The sequence below is a fragment of the Pinus tabuliformis genome, chromosome 5_1 (assembly GCF_031772625.1).
Source record: "Pinus tabuliformis cultivar Carrire ecotype Pingquan chromosome 5_1, CPIR1, whole genome shotgun sequence".
NCBI classification, from domain to species: Eukaryota; Viridiplantae; Streptophyta; class Pinopsida; order Pinales; family Pinaceae; genus Pinus; species Pinus tabuliformis.
In genome coordinates, this window is record NC_142305.1 from 414,029,505 (window position 1) to 414,041,125 (window position 11,621).

General features: G+C 41.9%; 1 pseudogene; it reads right to left on the bottom strand.

The window, feature by feature from the left end:
* LOC149165233 (serine/arginine-rich splicing factor SR30 pseudogene) overlaps positions 1-10,715 on the bottom strand; it is a 139,854-nt pseudogene extending 129,139 nt beyond the window's left edge.
* Between the last annotated feature and the right edge of the window lie 906 nt (positions 10,716-11,621).

An 11,621-nucleotide genomic window follows, 5' to 3' on the forward strand; every position in this document is an offset into this window, starting at 1 on the left:
TCTTCATCAATACCGAACATTCTCGTCTCTGAAATATATCCCATGCCTATGCATGTATCGCAACCTGTAAGAATGACACGTGTAGGATCCCCTTGTGCAATCGAATAGTCAGGTAGCTAATCTGACAATAGGATCAAATCCATAAGAACACATGCACCCAAACATGTGCAACCATTGTCACCTCTTCCATGTCTCACACAATCTTTCCTCCGACTATGCTCAACATGAGGTGCCATTTAATGGCATCTCAAGCTCCCAGGGGTCTCACCATCTCGAGCAAGTGACAGTAAGCCCATCTCCTTCATGAGATTCAAAAAGATGGTGTTGTGGGGAAGTCATACAACTTCCCTTTCCACATCACAACGCCATCTCTCCTCATCTCCGAGAAGAATCCACCCATACCTGGTATGAACCCTCCATATTGTTCTACAATATAGTCCTCTTCACGTTGATCTTCGATTGCGTGCCTTACCAAATCGGATAGGCGCGTCTTTGCTGGTCACACCTTGTCCTCGGCTGGAGGAGCCTTGCCTTCAGTAGAGCGTGCCCTAGCTGGGTACCCTTGTTGTGTCAACTCACCAAGTCATTCCAATTTTTCCACCGAACTCATCTTGGGCACGCTCTTCCTGTGCCTGTCTCACCAAATTCGTTCCACCAAACTCATCTCGAGTGCACTCGTCGTGTTGTCCAAGTCATTCCACCAAACTTGACTCAGCCTAAATCAAGCACATTCGAGTTCCTAAGCCTGAGGGCTTGATAGTGGGAGGTCCACACGCGTCAAGTGAAAAGGGCCAAATATGTGGAAAGCTCCTCCAAAATAGCTCATAAGTCCAAGGAGAGGTTTCAAACGTAACAATATATCTTAAAAATAATGCAAGTGACCTCCAAAAATTATGAAATGACCCTCTACAAGTCAAAAATAATGAAGCCACATGTTCCCAAATAGTAACTAGATGTCTCCGCAAAGGGTTTGGAGCCCTATTCCTGTGCAAAAGAGCTAGAAAGATGATGAAATAGGAGGTCATTCAAGGATATTCAACACAGAATGTCAATAGGATGCCCATGCATGCAAAGTTTACCTAAATGTGCCTTGAATGATGTGACCAATGTCATCAAGTATGTGTACTACCATGTCAACTATGAAATTTCCCCATGAAATGTGATGCCACATGAACAATCATAGAATAAAACACGTCGAATACATAAAATGGGGTCTATGCTAAACAAGCTAGATAAGAGTAATGTTAACCAAGAAGCATAAATGAAATGCAAAAAGCCAAGGAAGAATAGTTAGAATTACGATACTTATAATTCACTAAAGAAAAGAGATGCCTTGGTGTTGGAGCTTGTTGAAGGATGTTTCCAAGGTAAGAGTATATCCTCATTATCATCCAAGCGACCTCGTCAATTGCAAAATAGATGGAAATAAAGATCATATAAAGTGGAAAAGTTCATGAAATAGTTATGAGACTACAAGATAGTTATGCCCACTAGTAGCTACCTAGGGTGCAAGAGATACAAAGACCTATGAAGCACCAATGAAGGCAAGATTTGCAAATATGATCACCATGGTAGCTCTAGCATGAAAAGAAGTGACTTTCAAGAGGCAAAAGCAATGGCTACATGAGACAATGCTATCACAAAACCAGCAAAGGTGTGAGTTGTGATGAACTAGTGACATACCAGTGAAGACAAAAATATCTAACATGAGTATGTAGATGTTGAGAGAATGAGAAAAGAAGAATGAAGACAATAGAAAAAGGTAGATATAGAAAGAGAGAAAATCGGTTACGACACTAGGGTGGTACTAGCCAAATCAAGAAGCAAAAGATTAGAGGAAAAATGTGTTGGATAAATGATTAAGCAATCCCATAGCTACAGTCTACAAGATGCAACAACCAAAACCAACGTTCCAAGGAAGTAACGAGGAAGGAGCATGGTGACTAGTACCATCTTGGAAGAAGTATCTCAAGTTGGGCCCACTCATGACAATGACTTAGAGGGAATCAATCACTAGTGAGGTGACCAAAAATAAAGTTGACAAAATGAGAGAATATAGAGGGGGAAAATAAAATAAAAAAGATGAAAAAGAATAATACCTACCATTGCCATGAATGATTCAAAAGTGGGATACTATTGTTGTATGTTGATTTGGGGTAGCATCGGATGTGCTCTAGTCACTAAAAGTGGTGGAGAGGCTAAGGCACATGAGATCTCCAATACCTAGAAAGGGTTTGGGCAAATTCTAAACAGTTTGGGAGATATTAAAATAATTAATATTTTTAATGGAGTCCCTAAATCTAAACTTAGGGAAGATAAAATATTAATGTGAATTAATATAAAACTGTGTTAGAATGGTCCAAAAGTCATGGATCAAGCCAGATCTAATCTTAGTCATTGATTAGAGACTTAATCTCAAATGTTGATTTGTCAACGAGAAAAGTATAAGAGGAGGCTTCAGGATCACTTGGAGAACACACGAAGAAATCAAGATTTCGACTTTCTGGGGTTGGGTTTGCTGACAAAGTTGAGAGAGTGATCAGAGTTGCCGCTGAGGTGCAGTGAATACAGAAACAGAGAGGCAGAGATAGCACTGGAGGATCAGCGCAGTAGCCGGAGAGAGGGACGCAGAACCAGCCAAGGGTTTACGCAGAGCCAGCCAAGGGTTCACGCAGAGCCAGCCATGGCTCAAGCAAATGCAACCAGGAGCTGCGCAGTGCCTCAGAGGGCCAGCGAGCTGACGCAATGCCTCCAGAGGCTGACGCAAGCCAAGCCAGAGTGACGCTGGGCCAGAGAGAGGCTAACGCAGTGCCTAGAGGCTGACGGTAGGGCTTCGTGGGGAAGATTGGAGCTGTGGAGTTGTCGGAGTGTTTATCCGAGGTTTCAGCCAGAATATCTGCGTCCGAGTAGAGAGGTACTACTGCTTAGATTTTTTTCTGTTGGGTGAGCCAAATTTGCCACCCAACTTGTATTCTGAAACTACTTAATAAATGAAACCCTCAGATAACTGCACCGGTTTTCCCGCATTGGGTTTTTCCGGGAACATTAGTCCAAAAACAACGGTGTCACTCGTGTGCTTGTCTCTATTTCCTTCAGTTGATGATCTATAATGTATTGAGCATGTAGTTGTATTTATTTCCAGTATTTACATGGTAAATAACTTGTTAATTAATAGAACAAGTAGGTAGGAATAAATCAGTAAAGTGCATGAATGGTTTATAGCGTGTCAGACTTAGAAATTCCAACATTGTATGATAAAAATTCAAACATGGTAATCTCATTGTCCAAGCAAAGTATATTCCTCCACTAATAATATTTTTCGTTTGGCTCAAGTAGAGGCAAATGCAACACCAACTCCTCAACCTAGAAAAATTACAAGAAAGTCACTTGGCATCCACAAGGTAAAGGAGACTAAGACAATAAGCAAGATATGCCAAATGTAAACAAAACCATCAAAGATAGAGGGTCGTTCCCAAAAGGTTCAACTCTTTTAGGATCAAGTGGCTCAATATCCCTCCCGAAGGCATGGTATAAGCCTCAAAACATGGTGAAGTTTCCCTCCTAGAAATAACTTCCCTCAGGCAAGCCAATGTCTAGCATCAAAATGTGGGTGTCATGCCCCTAGGGCGCACCTCTGAGCTGTGAGCTTCCCGAGTCCCCTAAGGTGTGTGGCACCAATGCGCTTTCTCCTCAACAGTGAAACCAACTTGCGTTTACTAATGCTCATATTATGCCTCTAGCCCACGTACCCTGTAGCGAGACTGATATTTTATACTTGCGAAATTATTGTTCAATGAAATCTCAGTACAATAGCCACTTCAAAACTTAAATTCAATTACAGTTTACTTCAATTAACTTAACTTCAGCAATAATCACATTCATTCATCAACACCATGAATTATGTACAGAAATAACACTTCAATAAACGAGAGGGGGAAGTCTCAAAACAATTTCCTAACTGCTCTTTGACTATAAAACTTCGGTATATAATGGACTTTGGTTTGGTTCAGCCAAACTCCAAACATTTCCCTACAACAACTCTTCACTAATACAAATATACAGTAATCGGGTTACAAACACTTCAACTAGCAACCCACAACCAAACCCAAAAAAACACCAAGTTGCAGCCCTTCGACCTGCACACAACCTTAATACAAAAATACCCCATGGCGTACCACCCTCAACAATACTTCGTTCCACAAGCTCGCACAACCTTCTTCCACAACCTGCTTTAGAGAGCAAGCTCATTTGTGAGACCCAACTCTCTTCTTCCTTCATTGTCTCGTTCTTGTCTTGCGATGAGAGGTTGTTGATCTTCGGTTGATTGATGTCCTCTCCTCTGATCTTATATATATGAGTCACTTAGTTCGTTCAAGCCGACCATAAACCACAAATTATGTTGCATCGTTTGTTGCACACAAACTTTCCTTTGGTTCACCTTCGGTCATGTGCCTTCACGTCTCAGCCTCGGTCACGTACGTTCAGAACTCAAGCGGGAATGTCTTAGTTGGGCACACCTTGTCGTCAGTCGGGCACGTATCAGTTGGGCACACCATGTTTTTGATTGGGTGCATCTCAGCTAGGTGGGCCTTATCTTTGTTCAGGTGCACCTCAGCTAGGCACCCTCGTCGCATCGACTCTACAATTTCTTCTAATCATTCTATCGAACTCATTTCGGGTGCGTTCATCATGTGCTTGTCTCACTGAATTCTTTCCATCAAACTCATCTCGGGTGCGCTCTTTGTGTCGACCAAGTCGTTCCACCTAACTCGACTCGCCCTAAACCAGACATGCTCGGGAGACTAGAATATGGGCTTGGCATCCCCCCCACCCGCCACTTCAATATGGTTGCTGTCCTCGACAACACATCCCTGGACAAACTTCTTAACCAAAGCATGAAGATTGTCATCATGAACAACCTTCGCATCAACTGCCTTCATCAATACAAAAAGAATCTCATCTCCAGCATACATACCATGTCTATTCATGTATCGCAACCTATAAGAATGACATGTGTTGGATCCCCTTGTGCAATTGACTAGTCAGGCAGCTAATCTAACCGTAGCATCAACTCCACAAGAACACATGCACCCAAACACGTGCAACCATTGTCACCTCTTCCCTGTCACACAATCTTTCCTCCGATTTTGTTCATCATGAGGCGCAATTCAATGGCATCTCAAGCTCCTAGGGGTCTCACCATCCCATGCAAGTTATAGTGAGCCCATTTCCTTCATGAGCTTCAAAAAGATGGTGGTGTGGGGAAGTCATACGACTTCCCTTTCCACATCACAAGGCCATCTCTCTTCATCTCCGAGAAGAATCCACACATACCCAGTATGTGTTGAAAAGTGAAACTAGGTTCAATCTTCATAATGACATGTAATTGTGATTTTATGTAAGATATGTAAAGAATAAAAATTAAATTATTGTAATGCTTGCATCATGGGTTTCATGAGCAAGAGATTTATTTTTAGTTGAGGCTCCCATTGGGAGCCCTTTGGGTTATTGTCATCTAGTCATAAACGTCTAAAGAGTCATTGTCACGGAATGAAGGCATGTTACACATTGTAAACAGTCATACTTGTCTTTGTAAGTAACCCTCCAAGACCTTGTCACTAGCCCTCACTCAAGTCGGCCTACAACGAAGAGATAAATCTAGAAGATCAAGTCGACCTTTCTCCAAGGAATCATGGCAGCCTAAACAATCATGACCAATGACTATATATACCCATGCTCGGCCTCATTTGGAAGCAAGCAATTTGGTGAAGAAAGTCTAAGAAAAAGTGTGAGAAACATATGAGTCACCCTCCATGAAACGTCGTGTCTCTTCCAAGGGAAGTGTCGGTTGGGCATTCGAGCCGACCTTAAACTCCAAATTATGTCGCATCATTTGTCGCATACAAACTTTCTTTCAGTTGATTGTCGGTCGTTTGCTATGTTGCACGAAACTTCTAGGAACCCGACTTTTCGGGCCGTTCCTGTACCCGAAACTCCGAAACTCAGTCTAAACCTGACCGAAACTCGGTCATCATGTGATCATGTAGAAAGTTAATATAGACTTGGTTTTCATTCTAAATTGTCATCTATGGGTCTTATTCCCTTTTTTCTTGCAAGATAATGTGTTATTCACTTACTTATAAACTTTTTTATACATATCTAGACATATATAACATTTCAGCTGACGTTTCCATTTTTGGGAGGTGACGTTTCTAAACGTACCCATTTCAGAAACTCTGAAACATTTCAGCATTCTGTGCAACTTAGGTCGTTTGCCTTTGCCTCTCATCCTCGATCGTTTAAATTAGAAACTTGGGTGGGTGCGTCTCAGCTCGGCACGCCTTCACTTCGGTCGGGCGTACCTTGTCTTTGGTTGAGTGCACCTCGGCTAGGCACCATCATCGTGTCAACTCTCAAATTTGTTCCAATCATCCACCAAACTCATCTCTAGTGGGTTCCTATTACACCTGTCTCACCGAAGTCTTTCGATCGAACTCGTCTCAAGCGCGCCCTTCACACCAACCAAGTCGTTCCGCCGAACTCGACTCGGCCTAACTCAGGTGTGCTCGGGTGCCTAGCCTAAGGGCTTGACATCCCCCCCCCCACGTCAAAATGGTTATCATCCTCAACAATGCACACCCCTCAACAAATTTCTTAACCAAATCTTGAAGACTGACCTCATCATGAACAATCTTTGCATCAACTGTCTTCATCAATATAGAAGAATCTCCTCTCGGACATATATCCCATGCCTATGCATGTATCGCAACCTGTAAGAATGACATGCGTTGGATCCCCTTGTGCAATCGACTCGTTAGGTAGCTAATCTAACTGTAGCATCAACTCCACAAGAACACATGCACCCAAACATGTGCAACCATTGTCACCTCTTCCATGTCACATAATCTTTCCTCCGACTATGCTCAACATGAGGCGCCATTAAATGGCATCTCAAGCTCCCAGGGGTCTCACTATTTCGAGCAAGGGAGAGTAAGCCCATCTCCTTCATGAGATTCAAAAAGATGGTGTTGTGGGCAAGTCATACAACTTCCCTTTCCACATCACAAGGCCATCTCTCATATCCGAGAAGAATCCACCCATACCTAGTATGAACCCTCCATACTTTTCTGCAATATAATCCTCTTCACGTTGATCTTCGGTTGTGTGCCTTCCCAAATCGGATGGGCGCATCTTTGCTAATCACACCTTGTCTTTGGCTGGAGGAGCCTTGTCTCCGATAGAGCTTGCCCTAGCTGGGTACCCTTGTCATGCGAACTCACCAAGTCATTCCAATCGTTCCACCAAACTCATCTTGGGCACGCTCTTCCTGTGCCTGTCTCACCTAATTCGTTCCACCAAACTCATCTCGAGGGCACTCTTCGTGTCGTCCAAGTCATTCCACCAAACTTGACTCAGACTAAATCAAACACATTCGAGTGCCTAAGCCTGAGGCCTTGATAGTGGGAGGTCCACACGCGTCAGGTGAAAAGGGCCAAATATTTTGAAAGCTTCTCCAAAATAGCTCATAAGTCCAAGGAGAGGTTTCAAACGTAAGAATATATCTTAAAAATCATGCAAGTGACCTCCAAAAATTATGAAATGACCCTATAGAGGTCAAAAATAATCAAGCCACATGTTCCCAAATAGTAACTAGATGTCTCCGCAAATAGTAACATTGTAATGAAGGCATGTTACACATTGTAAACAGTCATACTTTTCTTTTTAAGTAACCCTCCGTGTCCTTGTCACTAGCCCTCACTCAAATCGGCCTACAACGAAGAGATAAATCTATAAGATGAAGTCGGCCTTTCTCCAAGGGATCATGTCGGCCTAAATAGTCATGACCAACGACTACATATACCCATGCTTGCCCTCATTTGAAAGCAAGCAATCCGGTGAAGCAATTCTAAGAAGAAGTGTGAGAAACATATGAAGAAAGAGCCTCTAAATCAATGGAGGAGGAAGAGAAGATAGCAAAGGAAAGGGTCATCATTGGTGGACTGTTTTTGGGCCAGATTACCATCACACGTGCAAGAGATTGCAGATCCAAAGTTGGCAAGGATAGACCGAAGTTTGCAGTCATACAAGGGTGACCTAGTTTGGGAAAGGACTTCGCTCTAGGAACCCGAGTATGGAAGTAAAAGGAGTCTCCCTCTTGAGGAGAATATTCTAGGAGCGAAAATCATCTAGGGTTTCTGTTGTAAGGTTGCAGACCTACAAGAAGAGGTCGCGAATCTGAATGAAGCCGAAAAGAGGAAGAGGAAGCGCAACGTTGAAGAGGAGGCTAGTGACTTGGTCTTGGGAGGCCTCTAGCATCAAAGTTCTTTGTCATGGTCTTGGTATTCGTTAATTGAAGATCTATAAGAAGAATTTCGTTTCGGTTTTCCTCTCAAAGAGTGAGAGGTTTTGGCCCTGGCTGACAAGCCTATATACTATGTCTCTTGTCTCTTTATTGTTCATGATCTGATAATTGTCTTGATGAAAAGAACAAAATAATAACTCAAGAAGAGAAGATCGTAATAAAGAAGTAAAAAGACTATCACAATCAATTACCATAACTAGAGAAATCACCTAACTATTGATACCCTAGATTTCTCAACAGTATGAACCCTCCATACTTCTCTACAATATAGTTTATCAAAGGTGGGTAGGTACACCTACCCATACTCTCTTCCATCAACTTCATCGAAATTGGATCTTTATGGCCTAGTATATTTGACTTCACGATTCCATCCCAGTCCATGGACATCCCTCCAAATACATCCTCTTCTCGGTCTTATTCCTCCTCGAAACTCTCAATCCATCTATTAACATCTTCTTCCTCCAAATCGACACAAGGGTGGTACTAGCAAAGTCAAGGAGCAAAATATTAGAGGAAAGATGCGTTGGATAAATGATTAAGCAATCCCATAGCTGCAGTCTACAGGATGCAACAAACAAAACTAGCGCTCCAAGGAAGTAACAAGGAGGAGGGAGCATGTTGACTAGAACCATATAGGAAGAAGTATCTCAAGTTGGGCCCTATTCATGACAATGACTTAAGAGGGAATTAATCACTAGTGAGGTGATCAAAAATAGAGTTAAAAAGAGGAGAAAATATAGAGAGGAAAAAAGAAAAAAATGGAAAAGACTAATTCCCACCATTGGCATGAATGATTCACAAGTGGGAGAGCACTATTGCATGCTAAAAATTCAAACATGGTAATCTCATTGTCCAAACAAGCTATATACCTCCACTGATAATATTTTTGGGTTGGCTCAAGTAAAGGCAAAGCCAACACCAAATCCTTAGCCTAGAAATTTTACAAGAAAGTCACTTGTCATCCACAAGGTAAAGGAGACTAAGACAATAACCAAGGTATGCCAAATGTAAACAAAACCATGGAAGATAGAGGGTCGTCCCCCAAAGGATGAAATCTTGTAAGATCAAGAGGCTCAATATCCCTCGCGAAGGCATGTTATAAGCCTCAAAACATGGTGAGCTTTTGCTCCTAGAAATAACTTCCCTCAGGCAAGCCAATGTCTAGCCTCAAAATCTGGGTGTCACGCCACTAGCATGCACCTCTAAGCTATGAGATTCCTGAGTCCCCTGAGGTGTACAACACTGACGCACTTTCTCTTGAATGGTGAAACCAACTTGAGTTTTCTAATGCTCATACTATGCCTCTAGTCGATGTACCCTATGTCTGACCGATATCTTATACTTGCGAAATTGGTGTTTAATCAAATCTCACTACAACAGCCACTTCAAAGCGTAACTTCAACTATAGGTTACTTCAATTAACTTAAGTTCAGCTATAATAGCATTCATTCATATACAACATGAATCATGTACATAAACAACACTTCAATAAACGAGAGGGGGAACTCCGAAAACAAATTCCCAACTCCTATTTGACTATAAATTTTCCATACACAAAACTTCGGTTTAAAATGGACCTCGATTTGGTTGGGAGGAACTCCAAATAGTTTACTACCACAACCCTTCACAGATACAAACATACAATAATCTAGTTACAACCCTTCAACTAGCAACCCACAACCAAACCCAATAAAAATCGAAGTTTTCGCCCCTCGACCTACAATCAACCTCAATACACAAATACCCCACGTTGTACCACTCTCAAGTGCAAGTCCCTGCATCCATCATCTCTGGCCTATCCGATAAACTCAAAATACCATCTAACAATGTTGTTATCAATTTCAAGTGTTCCATGAGCATGGACTCCACCTAATCCAACCTCTCATGAACCTCATATCCCAGTTGTCCTACCTCCACGTGAATGGCTCCTCTCATGAACCTCATATTATTGTTGTCCTACCTCCACACGAATGGCTATCATCCTACATTCTCCTGCCATAGCTCCCACAGTAGGAACGATCGTTGGCTGCTCCATTCCTGCATGAATGAACAGTTTTCCCAACTGCAGTACCAGCACAACCTCCTACTCAATCATAAACTCTATGCCAAGTACAACTTCATAGTCATCCATTCTAATAATAGTGAAGTCTTCCTTTCCTAGCCAACTTCCAATCTTCATCGGAACATTTGCCGCTATCCCAAGGACTGTGCTTCCTTTTGTATTCACCGCTTTAAAAGATGCATGGGTTGGAAAGAACCTCAGTCCCAATCCTCTAGCCACATCTTCCTTAATGACGTTGTGAGATGCTCCACTATCCAACATAGCCATCACTGGATTCCCAATTACATCCATCTTCACGAAATTTAGCTTCATCCTTTCTGTTGAAATTTGGTACCGGAGGACAGGTGGTTCCCTAAGGCTTTAATCTTTGGCCTAGGGAAAATTGTCCAAAAGAATTTAATTTTTCTCCTAAAGTGACTTTATAATTTTAAGTCAAATCTAATTTAAAAGTGACTTTAAGTGATAAAGTTACTAAAGTCTAATTTTAAAGTGACTTTAATAAAGTCAATGTAAAATTAGAAAGGAAAAATGACTTTGGAAATAAATGACTAAGTGGGTCTTTATTAAAGTGGGGTGAATTAAAAATAGAAAGTGAGATTTAAATGAGCATTTAATCTCAGCCCTAGATCTCAATCTATTTCAGCCATTGGATTTAGGGATCACCCAAAAGTCACTTAGGGTTAGATTAAAGGAAGAAAATGAGGAAAAGGTCATTCATTCTTTCATGAGCAGATTGGGAGAAGGAGAGCAAGAGAGCAAGGGAGATTTCTGGACAGGGAGGAGAAGGAGGCAGCAGCTTGGCACACATTCCAAGGCAGCATTCCAGCAAGTCCGTACAGCTGAGTTAGCATACAGTGAAAGGCAGATTTTTAGGCACGATTTTCAAGGAGGCCGTACAGCAGTTTGCACGGAAATCGAGGAGCAGAAATCTGAGTTTGTTGGCACAATTTTCAAGGAGGACGTACAGCAGATTTCAGCACAGAAATCGAGGAAAACGTACAACAAAATTTCTGGCAGCTTGCATGATTTTCTAGGCAAGTTGTACAGCAAAATTTAAGGCTGAAAATTGGCACAGAAATCAAGGAGGACGTACAGCATTTATTGCTGTTCAGATTTTGTTGTTTGCAAGTTTTTCCAGTTGGTTGTGAGGCATGGAAAACAAGATAAGTTGTAAAAGTTTACTTGCTGATTTTTTTG